Source organism: Muntiacus reevesi, chromosome 3 (genome assembly GCF_963930625.1).
Source record: "Muntiacus reevesi chromosome 3, mMunRee1.1, whole genome shotgun sequence".
Lineage (NCBI taxonomy): Eukaryota > Metazoa > Chordata > Mammalia > Artiodactyla > Cervidae > Muntiacus > Muntiacus reevesi.
The window spans coordinates 236,832,432-236,855,587 of NC_089251.1; the positions used below are offsets into that span (position 1 = coordinate 236,832,432).

Below are 23,156 nucleotides of genomic sequence, written 5' to 3' on the forward strand. Positions count from 1 at the left end.
AAGGACCATGATCTGACCCTTGTCTACCATCTGTCCTCATCTTAATTATGCTCATCCCTACTCACTATTTCAACCACAATCAATTTTCTGTTCCTGGAGCATGTCCAACCTCAATTTCCACCATTGGATATTTACTGGTCCCTCTCCTTCAAACGCATTTCCTCAGCTCTTCAATAGCTGGTTCCATCTCTACCTTCAACACTCTGTTAAGACTTTCACCTTCTCAGTACAATCTTCCTTGAACAACCAAAGCACCTCCCCCAACAGTTATTTTTTTTGTACATCATTCAATTTATTATCCATGTCACATTATCTGAAATTCTGCATTTCTTTTAGTATTATTTATGTTCTGGATCTTACACTAGAATGTATTTACCCCAGGGCAAGGATCCTCTTTCACTTGTCTCTGCAGTCCATATATCTGTGTCCAGCATATTATAAGCATATAACAAGAGCTCAATAATTATTTATTTTAAAACATATATAACCTCTAGTCATTCTGCTTATTTCAGAATCCCACCTTTACAAAAGTGATTTTTCTCCAGAATTTAATAACCACAGATATTTTGTGGAAGATATAAAAAGCAAGATAGAAACCGCATATGGCATGAAAAGAAATAGCCAGTCTTCACAGTTGCGAAGAGTTAACCAATTAAATAAGTCATAGGTTAGCTCTCATAATTGATTGGACAACTAACTCTCAATATGTCATCAAGGGGCTTAGGTCTCATAGTCTGTCTATGTCAAAAATGGGTAACTGTAGGTATTTGTTACATAAAGTCTATAGGCTATTTTTCCATATTTAAAACTTAAAATTATGGTTGGGACTTTTTTTTCTTATCAGAAGTAGAGAATTTTTATTTTCATTTTTGAAATCTAAACCCCCACTGTTAACAATTTCTTTTCCCTCAAATATGAATCAACACACCTGTTACTCCTGTTAGCACTCCTTTCTCTTCCTTTCACAGATTACACTCCTCATTTCATTGTTCTAAAGCAGCTGGTTACATACAACAGTTAATACACTTTCTGAGAAACTGGTTGAAGATTTGTGAATGTTGAGGTAACAGGGAACATCTCATGCAGAATCTATGGATTTTAGTCCATGTTCAATTTTTCTTTCTACTAGACTGACAGAGAGACAGAGACAGAGAACGGGAGGAGGCATCCTAATCTTTTTCCCTTTAACAAAAATACTGACAAAGAGTTAAGAATAGTGTGCGAAGTTGGTGGGGTGATTCAAGTCTCTCGCAGCTGAAAGGTTACTTAATTCAGAGTTGTGCTGAGTTTCCTGATCTATTCCTAGTCTCCTGATAGACAAAGGTTTCACCCACAATCTGCAATCAGCACCAGAGTTATATTAAGGCAAGGAGGCTGATGCGTTTGTAAGTACATTGGCAAAGAAAGAGGTGAAAGCCATCAGAGGCAGGGGGGACATCATTAAGTACTGGAGAGTCCAGCCTGGTAAATATAGTCCCCTGGCATGTATGGGGGGAAACGGAAACATAGCATTCTCATTTTATCAGGTTTTCTCTGTGACTGATCTATCCACAAGAATCTAGTGTGTTTTGGAAAATATGGACTTTTAGCTAGGGACAAGGGGCAAGCTTAGAGATTTAACAGCAGGAAAAAGTATCAAGACTTAGCTGATCTGGCTCAATAGACGAATTTTTGCAGATGAAAGCTGCAAAAATTGACTGCAGCTAACGCTTACAATCTTTCCCTGTAGTGACCTTTATTTACTTATTGGACATTTTAATGCTACTTTATTTGTATATCTGTAATTGTAATGATGTTCACATATATTTGCTGCTGCTGCTAAGTCGCTTCAGTCGTGTCTGACTCTGTGCGACCCCATAGACTGCAGCCCACCAGGCTCCCCCATCCGTGGGATTTTCCAGGCAAGAACACTGGAGTGGGTTGCCATTTCCTTCTCCAATCATATTTATTTACACACATACATATATTTTATTTTGTGGCTTCTATTTCTTGACTTTATTGGCAAAGGTTTGCCTTATAAATTTTTTTCTTTTGTTGAGTCAGCCAAGTTTACAAACAGAAAAGTTTGTTTCTTCTGGATATCAAAATACTGATGTGTTTTTGACATTACGTCAGTGAATTTTACATCAGAAGCATATTATATAGCATTTTGTACATTAAATGAGTATCTGTATTCCATTTCTATTTTCTAGGTTTAAACATTCCATTTTTATTCAAATCATTGAATTTACTAATAATCAACCACTTAAGTTAATTTTAAAGGCACTATATTATTAATAGCCCTGTAGAAGGCTGCAGAGGAAATATTTTACTTTTTATGGGTGACATAAAATCTGTCACTGCATAATGTTTTAAAAAAATAATTACTTGAAAATGTAAAAATCATTCATATTTTGAGGGTCGTATAAAACAATAGGCTGCAGATGGAATTTGGCCCAAGGACCTTGATTTTCTGACCCTTGACATAAGTAATGGGAATTATATTTAAAAACTTGCTTTGCTATAACCAAATAGCTTTGCTTTTCTTCTTAGTATAATGGAGATAATAATGCAGGCAGACAGAATTGACAGGTATTCTGTATGGCGGAGAGTATAGGGATGTTAAACATTTCTAAATACCCACAGTAATGTAGTCAACCTTAGTTTAGCCTAGTAAAACCTGAAAACTTAGAAAAAATGTGGCCCAATTTAACACTGGTAGCAATTTTTTGTTTCCAGAAAAGGCATCCTATGTAATTCTGAAATATCATCTTTAATACTGTTCTTTAAGTTTGAGTGGGCCGGGCAAGTGTAAGAATTGTCACTTCTCATCTGTGATAATATGATTTTCCACCACTTTTTTCCTGATTTCTGGCCAAATCTTCAGTCTTGATAACTAATCACAACAATAATCACAACATATTCCTATTTGATGTTTTTCAGTTTGCAGAGTTCTCATTCCTAAATGAAAATAGGCCTGCTTTCGTTTTGTTTGTTTGTTTGTTTGTTTGTTTCTCAAAGATTCAATCTCATAATTAAGGAGAGATAGTTGAACCAAATTATCTTCAGTACATACCAATGTATATGTTTATTGACTCAATATACTTCAATATACCCATGGACAAATTCAGAGATTGTGCACTTTCATTCAATTTTTGTGTATCTGTCTAGTGTTAATTTTCCTGTCCTGCACTTGCTTGGCTAACCCTACATATGAAGAATGAGGAAAGGACTATGGCCTTAGGAGGATCACACTGAGCAGGAATTCCTGTCTTCCATGACCTTTTGGAACCTGCTTTTCTCTCATCTGCTGCAGTTCTTCTGGTTGCATAGCATTTATCTACTTTATTGTTTTCCAAATTGGACTTGTAATCTGTGAAGGTCTTGAGAATTGGAGGTGAGAGTGGGCACAGCCTTATCACCATCTTTCAGGAGAAGAATGTAGCTTAACTCACAGATATGTTATCTAATAACCAGTGAACAGTCCTCTTGCAACTACAGGCTTTGTGCAGTTGCTTCAGACATGTTTAATCTGTCAGTCTCTCTCTCTGATATCCCATTCCTTCTCAACCCAAGCAAGGTTTCCTACTGAGAGTGGACACTGAGATGAGGGCAAGCGGATGGGGATATAGCCCAACCAAATTAACATTTTAGGAAATCTATTTTTTCGTATTATTGGAAATAGGATACTGTCAGCTATTCCTTGAATCGGATATGTAAATTGTGATGAAATCTAAGTTAGAATTCTTTTCGGGTACTATTTCCCAGAGAACACTTTGACCCCTAAATCCTAGTGTTTCCAAGCAGTCCCCCGCCTCTTTGTCCACCCTGTACCAGTATCCACTGTTCTCTTAACTCCTTTCTTCTTACTCTCATGTCAAGGAAGCAGCCAGTGCTGCAGATATGAGCATTTCTCCCAAGGTAAGGAAGCTACTGAAACCAACATTGCACACAGAAGTTAAATTATTCAGAATCCAGCTGTGCATGAAACAGGAATTTGGGTAATTCCTTTAGAACACCTATGAAGTTAATGTGGAAATTACCATAGAGTTTTTCTTTGTTTATAAGCTAAGGATGCAACAAAAGAGATGAAATCTGGCAAAAAAGTGACATTTTACAGCAAGTTAAGAACACAGTGAGGAAAATCCCTATAATTATACAAAGAATCATCTGAAGGATGTTAAATGCAAATACAATCTACAGATATTCAAATACATAAATAGTCTTTTGAACTGCTAGAATCCAGTATATATGTGGGAAAAAAAAAAATCCCTATAGGTATTTTAGAGGGCTTCCCAGGTGGCTCAGTAGTAAAGAATCCACCTGCCAAGCAGGAGACTCAGGTTCCATCCCTGGGTTGGGAAGATCCCCCTGGAGAAGGAAACAGCAACCCACTCCAGTATTCTTGCCTGGGAAACTGCACATAGGACCTGGCAATCTACAGTACATGGGGTCACAGTGTCAGACAAGACTTAGCAACTAAATATCAGCAGCAGATATTTAAGAAATGCAGTATTTAAAGATCATGATATTAAAAAAAATACAGCTATATATTTTATTTACATTTAAACAAATTTAAACTTCCCTCTACTGAGTTATTTGGCCAATTAAAAAAATGTCACTGCACAGAGAAGTGACTATCACTTCATGTATTTAAAATTATTCAAAGTGTTGCTATACTGTATTTGCCAAGTGAACTGATTGATGGGGTTAGGTTAAAAGTCTTTTCTAGCTTTAAAGTTTTGCAGATAATATAGAAGATTCTACATCAGTTTTTCCTACAATACATACCAGAGATATGATGGGGTATCAGCATAGCTAAGGAATGTCACATATTCTTTGTGATGTTCTACATTGAATAAGAGTGAAGATTTTATAAAAGTTGTGAAATAATTTTATAATTTTCCAATAGCTGCAGTAATAATTCTGTAATCACTTATTATGAAAGTTATGCAACTCAAACTATTTCTTACAAATTAGCATTTCTTAAGAGAGAGAAATTAAAAATCCACATGAATATTACACCCTTACGAGATCACAGAATCCTAGTTTTTTTTGCACTGTTGAATTCAGGCAAAGCTATAAATTAATAGTCTGGATTGATATCATCTCTAGGAAAGAACATTTCAAAATCAAGTCAGAATTTATAACATGCAAGACCTTTCTATGTATGGCCTAAATCCTTTATGATCTTATTTAACATATTTTCTCACATCTCTTTGGACAGCTTGCACATATATTTCCAAATTTTTTTGTTAACATTTCCTTACTTTTTCTATTTTCCTTGCAATTATTTTCCTCCTAGGTCTCTGATTCTTTTCCAGGGCTTCTAGGGTTTATATACTTCATAAATTACATTGGGAATGTTCTTCAGTTGCTAAGCCATGTTTGACTATTTGCACCCCATGGACTACAGAGCCCCAGGCTTCTCTTTCACTATCCTGGCGTTTGCTCAAACTCATGTCCATTGAGTCACTGATGTCATCCAATGATCTCATCCTCTGTCACCCGCTTCTCCTCCTACCCTCAATCTTACCCAGCAGCAGGGTCTTTTCTAATGAGTTGGGTCTTTGCATCAGGTGGCCAAAGTGTCAGAGCTTTAGCATCAGTCCTTCCAATGAATATTCAGGGTTAATTTCCTTTAGGATTGACTGATTTTATCTCCTTGCTGTCAAGGGACTCTCAAGAGTTTTCTCCAGCACCGCAATTTGAAAACATTAGTTCTTCAGCATTCAGTCTTTTTTATGCTCCAACCCTCACATCTGTACATGACTACTGGAAAAACCATCAGTTCAGTTCAGTTCAGTTGCTCAGTCATGTCTGACTCTTTGTGACCCCATGGACTGTAGCACGCCAGGCTTCTCTGTCCCTCACCACCTCCTGGAGGTTTTTCAAACTCATGTCCATCGAGTCAGTGATGCCATCCAACCATCTCATCCTTTGTCATCCCCTTCTTCTCCAGTCTCCAATCTTTCCCAGCAACAGGGCCTTTTCCAGTGAATCAGCTTTTTGCATCAGGTGGCCAAAGTATTGGAGTTTCAGCTTCAGCATCAATCCTTCCAATGAATATTCAGTACTGATTTCCTTTAGGATTGACTGATTTGATCTTGCAGTCCAAGGGACTCTCAAGAGTCTTCTCTAACACCACAGTTCAAAAGCATCAGTTCTGCAGTGCTCAGCTCTCTTTATGGTCCAACTCTCACATCCATACATGACTACTGGGAAAACCATAACTTTGTCTATATAGACCTTTGTTGGCAAAGTGATGTTTCTGCTTTTTAATACACTGTCTAGGTTTGTCATAGGTTTCCTTCCAAGGAGCAAGAGTCTTTTAATTTCATGGCTACATTCACTGTCCACAGTGATTTTGGAGCCCAAGAAGATAAAATCTGTCACTATTTCAACTTTTTCCCTATTTATTTGCCATGAAGTGATGGAACCAGATGCCATCATCTTCATTTTTTGAATGTTGAGTTTTAAACTAGCTTTTTCACTCTCCTCTTTCACTTTCATCAAGAGGTTCTTTAGTTCTTCTTCACTCTCTGCTTAATGATTAACCTACATTAGTTCATGAATAAAACTATATATTATACTTCATCAAATATTTGTACATTGTGCTTTTTGGTCAGCAGAACAAAGTCGACCAAAGTACAGTTTACAACTCACTAGGTAACAACTGCCATCTGCTCAACTATCCACTTCCAACTTGATTTGTGCAGTCTGGGGTGTTGTAAGCATGTTGCTGCACCGTTGATTTTCGGGAACTCAATTTCATTTGCTTGTAATCATTTTTCAAACTGTCAAGGTCATTTTTAATTCTAATCCTGTCTTTCAAGGTGCTCACCCATCCTGATGATGTGATGTACTTGGCAGATTTAATGACTACTCTCTCCAGCTCATAATCAATCACATGTAGAGATGTTAAATGCATCCAGGGCTGCTCTCTCCAGAATATCACCTGTTAAGGGCTTAGGGGTGATGGTTCTACACTGTGTTATTCTTAAATTCTCATGATTACATTATTTTCCATCATAATCCTCGGAGAAAGAAAACTACAAGTCTCTCTAAGTTAAATGAGACCAAAATGATATAGGAATGTGATTACCCTTGGTGGGGGGGTTGGGGGGGGTGCATTTTCCCTCAGAGCACTTTATAAACCATGGTACCCTACTTTGATATTATTTCATGGACAAACAAGGTAATTTGAAGGTGGAACATTTTTGCCTCTGCCATTTTTACTGTTCTTTTGATTTGCAAGACAAGCAGCATGTTGCCCAGTATTTAGGAAAACTGTATTTTGCCCACATGAGAAGAATCGGTTTCAGTCGCAACCTCGTAAATGCTCTATTGTGTACAATGAAATGATAAAAGGAGTCTTTCAAATTGCCAACTCTGTATCAAACAATTCTACATATATGTTTTCATTCAGGAATTTGAGCAAAGGAGATTAAAGTTTTACTTCCTGTTTAGAGCAATTTGCTTTCAAAATTATAGATTGACTCTCCAACCCAGTTGCAAAAGAGTTCTGGATCTGTTTCTTTAGCTGTAAAATGGAAATTTGGACTAGATCAGGTATAGCAGGTGGTTTTTACCTGGAGTACCAATTGATTGGAAGTGGCTGCCCTTAAGTGCTCTGCTGCAAATTGTGAATTGGATTCTGTTTCATGGGAAAGAATGTTTGCAGGAAGCAGTGACCTCTCCCATGAGAGGACAAAAAGAAGGGAATGATACTATGTATGCTATCTATTGTCTCTGAACTAGATGGTTTTTAAAGTTCCTTTTTGCTCTAAAATTGAATGAGAACATATCCAAAAGAAAAAAAAGAAAGAAAGAAAATGTAACTCATATTATTCACATCAAAACGCTTGAGAGAATATTACTTAGTTGGAGTTCTGCTCCACCAGCTGGTTGAAGAAGAATATGTGTTTTCAGTAAGATCAAGCAAAAATTTGTGACCTACTGGTGGCCGGTGGTGTACAGATGTAAGAGCAAACGGTATTAGCTGACCAGAGAGCCTTTCATTTAAGATGAGCCTGTGTGTCTATCCTCCTGGGTTCTTGGCATTCAACTCTAATTTCTTTCATCAGCACTCATTCAAGTACATTTCATCTTTCTGACTTCCCAATTAAAAACACTTTTTTTTATTTGGTGTTTTTAACATTTTTTCAGGCTAAACATCTAAGTAAGGGCACATGTGACCTTTAATGATCCTGCCATTCATTATTCAATTTATACTTAAATGTCACATTCTCTAACAAACCATACAATTAATCTCTTTTAACTTTTTATTTGGCCCTTCAGAGACAAAGTTTATTCTAACTTGTCTTCTTTGAAGGTTAGTAATTCATGTAATTATCTGTACAATGAATGATGCACTCAGTCATAGCTAGTCAGTGTAAAGCTTTGGACTTTATTTTATCAAGTTAAATGAAATATTGCAAACGCTTGGGTTTATGGATTCTCCCTTACATGTGTTAAACAATAAATTGCATTCTATTTTCCATAATAACCTTGCCATGATCTCTTTAACTTTTATCAAGAATGAACTGTTTGAAGTATTTTATGAATTCATGTTCACCGACAAGAAGATTAAGGCAGAATTTAGGGAAAAAAAGTGAGAAAACTTCTGTTGTAAATTTTAAAAAATTTATGTTCCAAAATATTATAAACCAGACATGGAGAAATGAAATGCTCCTGGATCTGAATAGGAAAGGAACTAGAACTGGAAGTGTCCACCAGTATGTGAAAGTTGTTGCAGACGAGGGGACTGAGGTGACAGTGCAGCAGGAAACCCATGGAAGAATCTATTACAATACCTTGAAAAAAAATGCAATTTCATTTTCTTTTATTCTCTACTTCCAAATGGGTGAACAAGGTTCAACAATATGATTAGAAATTATATGGCTCAGAAAGAAACTTGCAACAGAAGTCTCCCAAGTGAGAGCTAAAACCCTACATGTAGAAAGAGTTTAGATAGATTCCAAAAAGATAAAATATGACAATAAAATAGAACATGGTTATTTTACTCTTTATTGTTTTCAAAAAAATCTATACTCTATGGAAGCACTGACAATGCACTGAAATTTTCATTTTGTTCTCAGATTTGTTGTATTTCTGGAAGACTGACTTTTGTTTCCATATAAATACCATACTTTTATTATTCATCTGGCCAAGAATTTATTTCTATTATATATTTTCAAATATTTAATGAAAGATGTCAGAAATGGTTGTGGAATATTATTTTTACTCTCCTCAAGAAAAATTACAGAATTTATAGAGGTTCTAGATATTTTTCCACACACTTCCATTTAAGAAAAAGACTCTGAGCTTTCAGAAAATATCTCTATTCCAGATTATCTTTTTTCCTATTCTTCATGTGTTTTATGGTTAAACCATGACTTTAGCCTATTCTTCAGCTAGAATTTAAAAATTTAGTGCCAGGATTGATAAACTAACTTATTATTCCTTAATAACAGTGCTGCTTATATTTCTCATAGATAGTAGCATAATGCTAACAGTTAAATATATACGCCTTAAAATAAAATCTCATTGAGTTTTTGATTCTTTTTTCATTGACATGGAAACAGATGAATGGTAAATACGTTCATAAATTAGAATTTACATACTTAGCTAGAGAAAGTTGTGTTTTACACTAGGCATTTTCTTTCAAATTTGATTCAGGAAGAAGGCACATATTTTCCCAAGTTGGCCTCCTTCTCTTTTAAGAATTTAATAAATTCATGTTGTTCATAATTGATGAACAAGAAAGATAGTAAGAAGAATAGATGAACAATCTATAAAATCCCCTTTTGGGTTCAAAAATGGATTGGTTCATTGGCCCAAAAATTAAAAAAAATTTTTTTTTTCATTGAGATAATAAGTACTGATTTATAAACCCTGGCTATTCTGCCATACTGTTCCCACTCAATCCTGTGGATTCATGACCTTTTGGGTGTTGAGGTTTCCTAAATCTATTTCGTAAGCCAGACCTCTCTCAGACACCCACCTGCATAACAGACTGCCTCTTCCACACACACTTTGTAAACAATATATCCAAAGCTGGACCATTTGTTTTCTTGTCTAATCTCTACTTCTTACTGTACTTCCTATCCTTACAAAAGGTGCCTTTAGCTGTCCAGTGTCTAAAACAGAAGCAGGGCAGTTATTCTGGAAGCATTCCTCTTCTTTACCTTTGCCTCACCTCAAATCTTAATGAATTTTTAATTTTACTTTCTCTAAATTCTTCATACCATCCTCTCTTTTTTTCAAGCTAATACTTGATATATTGTTGCTTCAGCAAAAAGGAAAATCACAATCAACTTGACCTGTCAAGCAGGAAAGGAGTCCCTCTCCCTAATTTTTGATATTAAGAGCTGGGTTTCAGGATCAGTATAACATAACTGAGTGCTGATGAACAGCTAAAATTATTGTTTTTACCTATCATTCTTCAAAAATAGTAGTACATGGGGGAAAACAACTTCAAATATGTAGTGATTTTTTCACATATTAGTCCTAAAATATCATCAATTTATTATCAATGTTTTTATAAGCTACCATAGAGGTTCCTGATTAATTCTTCTTTTCCTATCAGGAAATAGAAAAGTATCTAATTTTACATAAAACTGAAATGAGAATTGCAAAGAGGAAATGCCTACCACAAGCTTCATTTTCTTGGGAGAAGCTGAAAGTGTGTAAACATGCCAATCTCTCCTCATCCTGTGTGGTTGAGATGAATGAAACTCAACACATTCACATACCTAAATTATTACTAGTTTCTTGGGCTGAGCACAGAAAGAAAGCTAAAGCAGAATTAATTACTGTCACAGACTACAAGATAGGCTAGAGTTCACCTTTATAGAAGCAGATTAATTTTGCTTTTCAATTTAGTCTGCTCTATAGCTATGACAAGATAAATCATTTCAGAGAAGGTTTGTTAAATCTGATTAGGATTCTTGTTTTAGTAGCTATCAAACTTATAATGGTCCAGTGGTCAGCAGTAAACAGATGCCAAGAAAGTAACAACTAGAAATCTTTGGGAAAGGAATATAGAATGTAATTTTATTCTTCAGATCTCTGGGAAAGTGCAGAACCCTCACTCTTTTGAAAGAATTTCCTTGCTGTGATTTCTAGGTGCCTAGAAGGTGACAGATGCAAGCACTAAAATCCTGCTTTCATTTGAATTCCACATCATTTCTCTAATGGATAATATTCTAAATGGAAAAGACATTCTGGTTGTTTCAAGTTTCAGTTTTCAGCTTTGAGCCTTTTCACTTGTAAGCTTGCACCATTCCTCTTACTGACCTGGATAATTTGCTTTCCTCGTTATTAAAAGAGACCCTTAACAAAGTTAGTGAGAAAAATTCCACAGAAATCTAGGGTTCCACTTACAGCTTACACACACCTAGGATTTAGGATAATTACTCAAAATTTACTCCAATTTACCAAAACTTTTTGTATTGCTCTGTTAACATATTAGGTGGGCACAGTAAACGCCTTTTTAGCAAATTACATGCATGGTAGCTTTTCTTTATTTCAGTTGTGCTAAAAAGATTAATATTCTGTTCAGGAAAGATTTTATTAGCAATGGCTGACTACACAGTAGAGGATCCCTTCCTGTATAAATAAATCTTTCTCACTACCTTTAAATTCTATTGTTAAAGATTTTTTTTTCTCTGACTCATGAATTTTTTTTCAGATCTTTTTTGACTCCTCCTAGGTAATAGGCTTGAGTGTATGGCATGGGAGATGTAGTCTGGAACAAAAGGCGTGAAGTGAAAGAAAACTGTAATAATGTACAAATCTTCAGTGAGAAATAGAATTTAGGATTTCAAAAGTAAAAGCCAAGCTTAAAAAAAAATAAGACCAAACTGAGTTAAAAACTGTTGTGTTAATTAAAATCCTCATTGAATTAACTGAGAGCAAATTAAAACTCAATTAATTTTTAAATATTCACTTAATTACAAGGTGGCATTTACTGTTATCATTTTTTAAATTATTTTTTCAGTTCAGTGTTTTAAATTCTAAATTCCATTCAACTCATCCAAGCGATAGATGTACTAGATGATATGAACAGTTAATAAAAGGAATACAAATGGCTTACATGTATGAAAAATGTTCCACCTCACTATTATCATATCAATGTAAATTTGAGCAGATGATCATTTCCTGACCATCATTATAACCAAAATAAATACATAGTGCTAGTCAGGATTGCAGGTTCATACACCTGAGAAGAAATTGTTTTAAAAAAAAAAAGTCTTTCTGAAAAGCAGATAAGATAACCAGGCTGGAAGAAGCACAAGCTGGAATCAAGATTGCCGGAAGAAATATCAATAACCTCAGGTATGCAGATGACAACACCTTTATGGCAGAAAGTGAAGAGGAACTAAAAAGCCTCTTGATGAAAGTGAAAGAGGAGAGTGACACAATTGGCTTAAAGGTCAACATTCAGAAACTAAGATCACAGCATCTGGTCCCACCCATCACTTCATGGCAAATAGATGGGGAAACAGTGAAAACAGTGTCAGACTTTATTTTTGGGGGCTCCAAAATCACTGCAGATGGTGATTGCAGCCATGAAATTAAAAGACACTCACTCCTTGGAATGAAAGTTATGACCAACCTAGATAGCATATTAAAAAGCAGAGACAGTACTTTGCCAACAAAGGTCCATCTAGTCAAGGCTATGGTTTTTCCAGTGGTCATGTATGGATGTGAGAGTTGAACTGTGAAGAAAGCTGAGCACCAAAGAATTGATGCTTTTGAACTGTGGTGTTGGAGAAGACTCTTGAGAGTCCCTTGGACTTCAAGGAGACTCAACCAGTCCATCCTAAAAGAGATCAGTCCTGGGTGTTCATTGGAAGGACTGATGCTGAAGCTGAAACTCCAATACTTTGGCCACCTCATGCGAAGAGTTGACTCATTGAAAAGGACCCGGATGCTGGGAGGGATTGGGGGCAGGAGGAGAAGAGGATGACAGAGGATGAGATGGCTGGATGGCATCACTGACTCCATGGACATGAGTTTGAGTAAACTCCAGGAGTTGGTGAGATGGACAGGGAGGCCTGGCGTGCTGCAATTCATGGGGTCACAAAGAGTCGGACATGACTAAGCAACTGAACTGAACTGAACTGAAGGTTCATATATTTTGATTCAGTAATTCATCTAGATATCTATCTTATTAAAATAATCAGAACCTTAAACAATAGATGTAAGTAAATATATCCATTAAAATATTAATTTTAATTAAAAAACTGATAGCCTGATACTACAAAAATTGCTAGTTTTCAAGAGTACATATTTACTTGGGATAATGTTCAAAAACCAATACAAAAAGTTGATAAAACATGCATATATAATGACCTCAAATTTTAAATACAAACACATATATATTAGAAATAACACTAAAAGTGAATATAACAAACTATAATTATTATAAACAGTAATTATTTGTGGGTGGTGAGATCACAAATTATGTTTCCTTCATGTCTTTATTTGCCTTTAACACATTTACTTTACAATTGGGAAAATAAACATCTTTGAAAATTAATAGAAAAATGGTATACATGATCTTATTTGCAAAGCAGAAATGGAGATGAAGAGAGCAAATATATAGATACCAAGTGGGGAAGAGGAGTGGGAGGAATTGGGAAATTGGGACAACACATATACACTATTGATACTATGTATAAAATAGATAAATAACAAGAGCATATTGTATAGCACAGGGAACTCTACTTACTGTATTGTGGTTACTTGAATGGGAAGGGAGTCTAAAAGGGAGGAGACACATGTATATGTATGGCTGATTCATTTTGCTGTACAGTTGAAACTAGCAACATTGGAAAACAACTATACTCCAATAAAAAATTAATTTAAAAAATGGTTGTATATTATCAGGAAGGAAGCTGACTGCATAGCTGCTAAATTTTGAGAGAAAACAAGTTTGGAATAAGAGAATAAGCCTTGAATTATACCTAGTCTTTAATTTGCATCAAATAGACATCAATGAAAAATAACATAAAGTATGTGATATTATCGTTATTAACAATATTTCAAAGCCCTTAATTATATACTGAAGCCGAATGAAAACTCTAAATACACTGTAGTTTATTCAAATAATTTCCCAAACTTTTAATGGTTAATATTTTATATTCCACATATCTTTGAATAAAAAAATAATGTTTTAAAATAGTAGACTTCACACACACACACACACACACACACACACACAAAAACACTGATCTCCTTCCAGTCTAACACATTCAACCAGCTTGATAATATGAATATAATTACAATGCTCTGAAAATATAGACTCTGCTACCTTACAAGGTTTCTTAATTTATAAAATCTGACTCCTTTACCTGTTTCTAAACCTAACAAATATTCCATACTTATATTTCTTAGGTTCATTCTGCTTTGTTAGATCCCAAATCGAGTTAGTATAGGGGGTTGGCTTGACTTGGCTGTTTACAAAAGGAACCATATTTCAAAGACAGAATGTGACTTCTGTACATTGACCACATCTATACACAGGGAACAAAAAGGAATAGCCCAGCCCATGGGACGCCACTTCTGCACTGAAGAGGTAGAGATTCTGTGTGAAGGGTTGATGGTGTGATTAGCTGTTGAGAAATAAGCAGCTGGCAGGATTTGGTGCTCTCCAGTCCAAAGGAAATTTGTTTTAATGGTGTTAAAGTTTGTACTACAGGCTATAACCAGGGTACTGCTAATGTGGGCTGCAGCTGGGCATACGGTGGCCACAGTTCTGTGCTGAGTAGAATTCAGTTCACTCTCATTTTCTAAGTTAGTGCAATTTCCCACTCATCCCAGTGCACAAGTGGGGGACTTTTTGGAGCCACTGAAATTCTTCTTTTTTATTCAGTATTAAGAGGAAGGTATATTTTGAGATGTCAAATTTTGACCAGTGAATTCCTATTCCTACCCTGACGTTAGTCAAAGAGGCCTGCCTACAGTTCACTGAAAAATTCATGCAATTTCTGATTGCCTTTGACCACACCATTAAATCTACTAGAAATTCCTTATCATTGTACCCTCCCCACATGTGTTGATGCAGCTCTTTCCAAGTAACACATGTTAATCAACCTCTAAAGTTATAACATTTTATTTACCTCACACCACTGACCATTCACTTGGTATTTTCCATGATAGCTTCTGACTTGTAAGTGACTATAAGGTTTTATACTGCTATTCAAATGTTCCCCAGCCAGACAGACTGAACTATTATTTGTTTTCTGAAAGAAGGTGTTCTTATTCTAACTTCTGGACCTTTACAAGTGTGATTCTGCTTGTTCATATCATTATTCTGCTTTGATTCAATTTAATCACGACTCAACTACATGCTAGTGCATACATGCACACACACACACACACACACACACACACACAGAGTTATGCACAGAGTCTTCAAATTTCAGCTAGGACACTTTTTCCAAGAAGACACTTCCTTTTTCCCACCTGGGAGTTGGTTGGGTACTCTTCCTACATGAAAACAAGTATCCTTTACACACCCTATTGTGGTTACTTGCAATTGTGAACTTCATTATCTTAAGTAAAGCCCCAGAAAACATGAATAAATGAATGACTAAATGAATGGACTCCTCAAACAGTATTTAACTTTTCTTGCATGTAGGTCTTCCATATTGAACATTGAAGTTATAGAGACTAAGTAATGCATCCTTTATTTATTTATTTATTTTTGAGTCTTCTCTCAGCACTTTACAAATAACAGATTCTCAAAACTTACAGAATTTTTTTGAGAACTAGATTGGATTTTTCTGTATGTTGTTGACCTCATATGAAGTCACAGAACTCTTCTCTAGAAGTGTCCTTAGAGATCACTTAGTCCAACCTTTTCATTGATATTTCTTTTGGATTTCGCTGTGAGGGTATTTTAGGTATTTTGGCCCAGAGGCAAGATGAGTTAGTTAAGGCAGAAAGTGCTGGGATTGCATAAATGAAGTTAAGGCAAACTTTTTATTGCTTTTTCCTCCTTTTGAGGGGAGATTAGGCAGAAAGGAAGGAAAGGGAGGGGAGAATTGAGGAGTGAAATAGCCACAACTGAAAGAGATGTGAATCTAAGGATGAGTCTAGAAGGATCAAGGGTTCAAATGAGTGGAGGTTGAGAGAAAGGTGATATAGTATCTTTCATAAGACAACGGGGGCTTCCCTGGGCTGGGGACAAATCAGATAGAAAGTTAGACTTTGGAAGAGTCTGAATGCAAACCTAATTCAGTCTAGTTCAGGCTCACAGCAGACCATCCCCAGGAGCATGGAGATTCTACACTCTCCTTACGAGAATGGACAGGTGAGGCGAGGAGCACGGTGGAGGGACTGGGGAAAAGAGGGGGAGGGTTGGGGATGATTACACTGATTGTGTGTCTTTTTCTCTCACCAGAATTTTATAGAAGAAAGATAGGTTAAACTGAACATCACAATGAACTTGGAAAGGAAAACAGGAACATATCGTCCGAAAGTTGGAAACAGAGTCAAGAGAGTGCAACATAGCCTTCTAATGTCATGGGGCTTCCCTGGGGGCTCAAATGGTAAAGAGTCTGACTGCAATGCAAGAAAGCCAGTTTCGATCCTTGGTTCGGGAAGATCCCCTGGAGAAGGAATTGACAAGCCACTCCAGTGTCTTTGCCAGGAGAATTCCATGGACAAAGGGGCCTGAAAAGCTACAATTCATGGGGTCACAAAAAGTCTAATATCATAGAGGAGCATTGTTCTTAACTACTGGAAAAGTACACGGTAACAATATAACTTGAGAGGTTAGAGTGCCCAGGCAAGGAAGACTTAACTGACTGCCTAGGAGGACATGTATGTTTTTATTGTATGTATCACATGTCCTTTAGGGACAGCTAAATGAGTTCTTTTTCCCACTTAGATCTGTCTATCCACATTGTTTTCTAGAAGCACTACCTCTGTGGAGTTCTGTTCTCCCAAAGCCTAGGATGCTGGGAGATCAGATCAAATCACTAAAATGCTATGGCTAAATTGCCCTCGAACCAAAAATAAAAGTAGAGAATTGTTTTTATATGTGCATTTCTGGAAACAACAGACTCCTAATTTTATTAACTTACATGTGACCCACAATTTATTAAAATATCTTTCAATTTCCTAGTCCCAGTTTGCTGATAATATCATGCAAACAAAGACCAGTGATTTGGCAATTTTTATTTTCATTTGTCTTGTCACTGATAGGGTATTGATATAATGATTGGGCGAATATTCTGAAAATTATTGATGTGCTTTCTCTTTTGCTTTTCTGAGTTTGAGACCTCCGCTGTGCTTGCCACAAGGTAAGGAGTGAGAAATGTGGTAAGAATTAGGATTTGCCGGGGCTCCCCCGGTGGTGAAGTGGTAATGAATCCATCTGCTAATGCAGGAGACATGGGTTTGATTCTTGGTCTGGGAAGATCCTACATGCTGTTAAGACAACAAGTTCACGTGCCACAACTATTGAGCCTGTGCTCTAGACCCTGGAAGTCACAAATACTGAGCCCATGTGTCATAGCTACTGAATACTGTACATTCTAAAGCCTGTGTTCCACAACAAGAGAAGAAGTTGCCAGTGTCTCACGGGCATGTCTCATTGTCTCACTGGCAAGTTGTCAATGTCTCAATGTCTCATTGTTGTCTCCACAACATTGAGAAGCTGGTGCACTGCAACTAGAGAGTAGCCCCCAGTTCGCCACAGCCAGAGAAGAGCCCACACAACAGTGAAGACCCAGCACAGCCAAAAATAAATAAACTTTTAAAAAAGAATTAGGATTTGTCATAGAAGGTATTAAAAGACATGCAAAAAATAAGACTGTTATGTGAGACAACAGATTTGATCTGAAATTCAGGTTCACTAAAAGCATAAATGGCCAAAATGGGAAGGTGTGTCAGACAACTGAAACATACGAGGACTTCAGATCCTACTCCTTGTAGGGATCATGAAAAGAAACCATACTAGTTTTTATCAGTGAAGAGTACAGAATAAGAAAGTAAAATTAATGACCCTGGGGTTTTAACTTTTCAAGTCATCTTCAGTCCCATTTGGCATGGATGCAAATTTGAGAACAAAGGAGCCTAACACAAGGTCACTGTGATGGCACTGGAGAGACAAGATCTTGAGCTACACAGACCTGACTCATTATCTAAGAGTTCCAGCAGGGTAATCTGTAATCCAGCAAACAAGAGACCTACAAGTACAGCAAATAATTTAATTACTGAATGTAACAGCAAATTTGGAAAATGAAACAGTGACCACAGGACTGGAAAAGGTCAGTTTTCATTCCAATCCCAAAGAAAGGCAATGCCAAAGAATTCTCATACTACCACACATATATTTAAAATGCTTAGAGAAAAATAGGGTGAAACATGGGACAGAACAATGTCTTTTTCAAAGACAGTAATAAATTTAAAAAGAAGTTGTATGATAAATACATATTAGGGATATAATGTACAACAAGGTTAATATAATTGATGCTGCTCTATATTGTGTATGAAAGTTGTTAAGAGAGTAAATTCTAAGAGTTCTCATCATAAGGAAATTTTTTTTCATTTTCTTTTATTTTGTATCTGAATGACATGATGGATGTTTACTAAATTTATTGTGGTACTCATTTCATGATGCATGTAAGTCAAATTAATATGCTGAACATCTTAAACTTATACAGTGTTTTATGTAAATTATCTCATGACAACTAGAAGAAAAATAACAGAGAAGTAAAGAATATTTATAAGTTAAAATTTTAAATTCAATTGAAGGTTTAAATAACAGATTTACCAGATACCAGCTAAAGGGATAGCTAATAAATAAATCAATATTATGTTTTAAAAGAAGTATTCAGAATTTATCACAGAGGCACAAGATGAAAAATATGACAGAGTGCTTAAGAGATCTGAAAGAGTGAATGAGAATCTAATTGGACTTCTGATAAAAAGTTCTATATAATGAAAAAAGGTAAAAGAGAAAAAAACATGTTTTGTAGAATTAAAATACATGGATCTTCAGATTGAGGGAAGCTACTAAATCTTAATCAAGTAAATAAAGCGGAATACATAGTTAGATATAAAATGTCATGGTGAAAACACAGAACACTGAATAGATTATTTCAAAAGCAGCCTGAAAGAAAGGCAGGTTTTTCTCCAAAGGACTATAATTAGAGTGACTGTAAACATCTCAACAGCATCATTAAGAATCAGGAGACATTGGACCAGTTCTATGTACTAAGAGAAAATGCTGTCATGTAGAATTTTACTCAAGGGAAAAATATGCTTAAGTCAAAACAGCACTAATAATTTGCAATTGAATTTTCATTTTTTCAGTGAATGAAAAAAATGCTAAAGCACTAAAACTTCTCAGTTACTAAGAATAAAATTATTTCAGAGAAAAGACATGAAGCTCAAAAGGTATACAGGGGGAAAACGGTTAAAATTTAAGGTGATCCAAACAATCACTGATAGTATAAAACAATAACAACTATCGATTTTAATGGTAAAAAAATTGAGATGGAAAAATATGCTAGATAAAAATGCCATGGAAGAAGGGAGAGAATTATTGTAGATAAGTACAAATAGTAAACATTTGAAAGTTCATCACGGAAACAACAGAAATATAGCATTTAAATTCTATGACAGAGAGAAAAAGAAGTAGGAACTGAATAATCTCTACACCAAAAGAAAGCTTTCAAAAAAAGCATGAAAAAAAAAAAAGTGGAATATACAGAGTGCAGGGGAACAGAAAGTCTTCCATGTTCCTAGTGTGAATCTAAATCGGCACAATTCTGAAGCACAACTGGCAATATTTTAAAGATTAAGTATTAATCACTTCATGGAAACACCATTCTACCCCAAGGTATGTAGACTAGAATAATATCTCTTAAGCTATCTATGATTTAAAACAACTTTTACAATGTGTAATCCACTGCAGAACAATGATTGTGCAAAATGCAAAATCCTATGATTGTTGCAGCAATGTCAAATTGCTGTAAAAGTTTTCACTTGCTTACTCTCAGCGCTTGTACTACCTCATCAGAGGTAATTCACTGATACTGGTCCACACTATATTTTGAGGAGCATTGCTGTATACAGTCTTAAACACATCCGTAGGGAGAAATTTATCACAGTAATCAATGTAGCACTGCCTGAAACAAAACAATATAGCTAAGTGTTCCCCAAGCAAAGAATGGATAAATTGCAGAATATTCATACATCTAATGATATTTAGTGATGTGAATGAATGATCTAGAAGTAAATGTATCAGAGTAGATAAATATTAAAAAGCACACAATGCTGAGTATAAAAAAGCAATTTGAAGAAGAATTCATCCCATATGATAGTGTTTTGTAATATAAAATGATGCCATGGTTTCTTGAGGAATATATTATTTGTAGGGAGGTATAAAGACATGCATAGGACTGATAAGCACCAAATTCAGGATAGTTACTACTTCTGGATGGTGGGAAAGAAAGAAAACACTACTGAAGAGTGTTCATAAATTCTGTTTGTATTTATACTTTAGTTGAGCAGAACTTTCAAGTGTATTCATTATACCTCTCACATTTTTATAGGTTTGAAGCATTTCATAATTTAAAAAGGAAGAAGATACATTGATAATGTTTCTTAAATTGAGAGTAAAAATTATCACCATGTGGCTTAAATGTCAGAAATCATTCAGATGCGCCATTCTTTAACATATTTGAAGAGTTTTGTTTTCAGTTTGCATGCTAAGTCACTCCAGTTGTGTCTGGCTCTTTGCAACCCTATGGACCGTAGCCCGCCAGGCTACCCTGTCCATGGAATTTTACAGGCAAGAATATTGCAGTGGGCTGCCATTTCCTACTCCAGGGATCTTCCCAACCCAGGGATTTTCACTTTAAAAAGAAACTCAAATTGTGTTCGGGTAATATCTCAAGCTAGTATAAGGGTAACAGTTATAACTTCTGGGCACTTATACTCTGTGTTGAGTGCTACCTTTACACAGAGCAAGTGTTTCTAGGTACTAGTGTATAAGCAGACTAGAGGCCATCAGATGAGGTTTTTATAGGAAGATTCTGATACAAAGCAAAGTGCTATGCCTTCCACACTGGGATTTAAGCTTAACTAATATACGCTTTTCATTTTCTTATTCAGCACTTATAAACATTGCCTATAAACATGTTAATTGTAAATAAATAGGCAATTGTTTTACTCTGTTGACTGTTTATATAAAAGGCATTAAAAATATATCACTCAAGGGACTCAGTTAACAACTAAACACTGGTTAAGATTTGCCTCATTGGTCAGGATGACTTGTGAATTCTTTGTTCAATTCTCCAGAGACTTTAAAATATGTAGGAAGATTCTCAAATGTTAGGTGATGAGGCAAAGTCACAATCTTATCCTTAAGAATCATAGTATCTCTGTACACACAGGAAGTATTGTGTATCAACTGTTACTCTTAATTATATTTACTTATATTTATGCAGCACTCAATCCAGAGCACTTGAGTCATTTTATTTATTGATAAGGTAATAAAACAACGAGGTTATTAAACTCTCCCATTGCTATCCAGTATTCTTGTTCTTTTTAAAAGATATTGTGATCAGCAAAAAGTCCTAACGCTGACCAAATGTTTATGAATGTAATTATAATTATAAAGGGACATGCAAAACTGTACAAATGATCCACACTTTAAATAAACTGGCAAAAAAGTAAAACTTTTTTCCTAGAGTGCTTGTAAGTTAATTTTCAAGTAATTAACAAAATGATTTCCTATTTCACACTAAATTAGAAGTTACCGAATTAGAGATAGGAAATTGCTGAGATGAGTTTTTAATACTATGGTTTTCTAAACTGCCTTCAAATCCAAAGTATTCCTAGAGTAGAAATCAGGTATACTTCAAAAAATTAAAAGCCAATGATTTCACTTGTATACTGGCTATGACAGGCATGGATTATCACTTTGAATTTTTCCACATTAGTCTGATTTGCATTTTTAAGTTTGGTTTATACCTCAATGGAACAAGAGAGTGAAATTTAACTCCATCTAACTTATGTATATTAAATAAACCTTGTGTTCTTTACATGCTAACCTATGCATGCATGTTCGGTTGTGTCCTATCTTTGCAACCCCATAGACTACAGCAAGCCAGGCTCCTCTGTTCATGGAATTTTCCAGGCAGGAATACTGGAGTGGGTTGCCATTTCCTACCCCAGGGAATCTTCCAAACCCAGGGATCAAACACACATCTCTTGTGTCTCCAGAATTGGCAGGCAGATTATTTACCACTGAGCCCAAAGCCTTTGACTGTGTGGATCACAACAAATGCGGAAAAAACTTCAAGAGACTGGAATACCAGACCACCTGTCCTGCCTCCTGAGAAATCTGTATGCAGGTAAAGAAGCAACAGTTACAACTGGACATGGAACAACTGATTGGTTCCAAATTGGAAAAGGAGTATGTCAAGGCTGTATATTGTCACTCTCCCTGCCTATTTAACTTATATGCAGAGTACATCATGCGAAATGCCAGGCTGAATGAAGCACAAACTGGAATCAAGATCGCTGGGAGAAATATCAATAACCTCAGATATGCTGATGACACCACCCTTATGGCAGAAAGTGAGGAACTAAAGAGCCTCCTGATGAAAGTGAAAGAGGAGAGTGAAAAAGTTGGCTTAAAACTCAATATTCAGAAAACTAAAATCACGGCATCCAGTCCCATCACTTCACGGCAAATAGATGGGGAAATAATGGAAACAGTGATAGACTTTATTTTGGGGGGCTCCAAAACCACTGCATATGGTGATTGCAGCCATTAAATTAAAAGACGCTTGCTCTTTGGAAGAAAAGCTATGACCAACCTAGACAGCATATTAAAAAGCAGAGACATTAATTTGCCAACAAAAGTCTGTCTAGTCAAAGCTATGGTTTATCCAATAGTTATGTATGGATGTGAGAGTTGGACTATAAAGAAAGCTGAGAGCTGAAGAATTGATGCTTTTGAATTGTGGTGTTGGAGAAGACTCTTGAGAGTCCCTTGGTCTGCAAGGAGATCCAACCAGTCAATCCTAAGCGAAAGCAGTCCTGAATATTGATAGGAAGGACTGATGCTGAGGCTGAAACACCAATACTCTGGCTACCTGCTGCAAAGAACTGACTCATCTGAAAAGACCCTGATGCAG

General features: G+C 35.9%; 1 protein-coding gene across 1 annotated transcript in view; it reads right to left on the reverse strand.

Annotated features, from left to right (window-relative positions):
- Positions 1-23,156, reverse strand: part of KCNH7 (potassium voltage-gated channel subfamily H member 7) — a 492,333-nt gene that overhangs the window by 221,038 nt on the left and 248,139 nt on the right. The gene's annotated exons all lie outside the window — the stretch shown is intronic.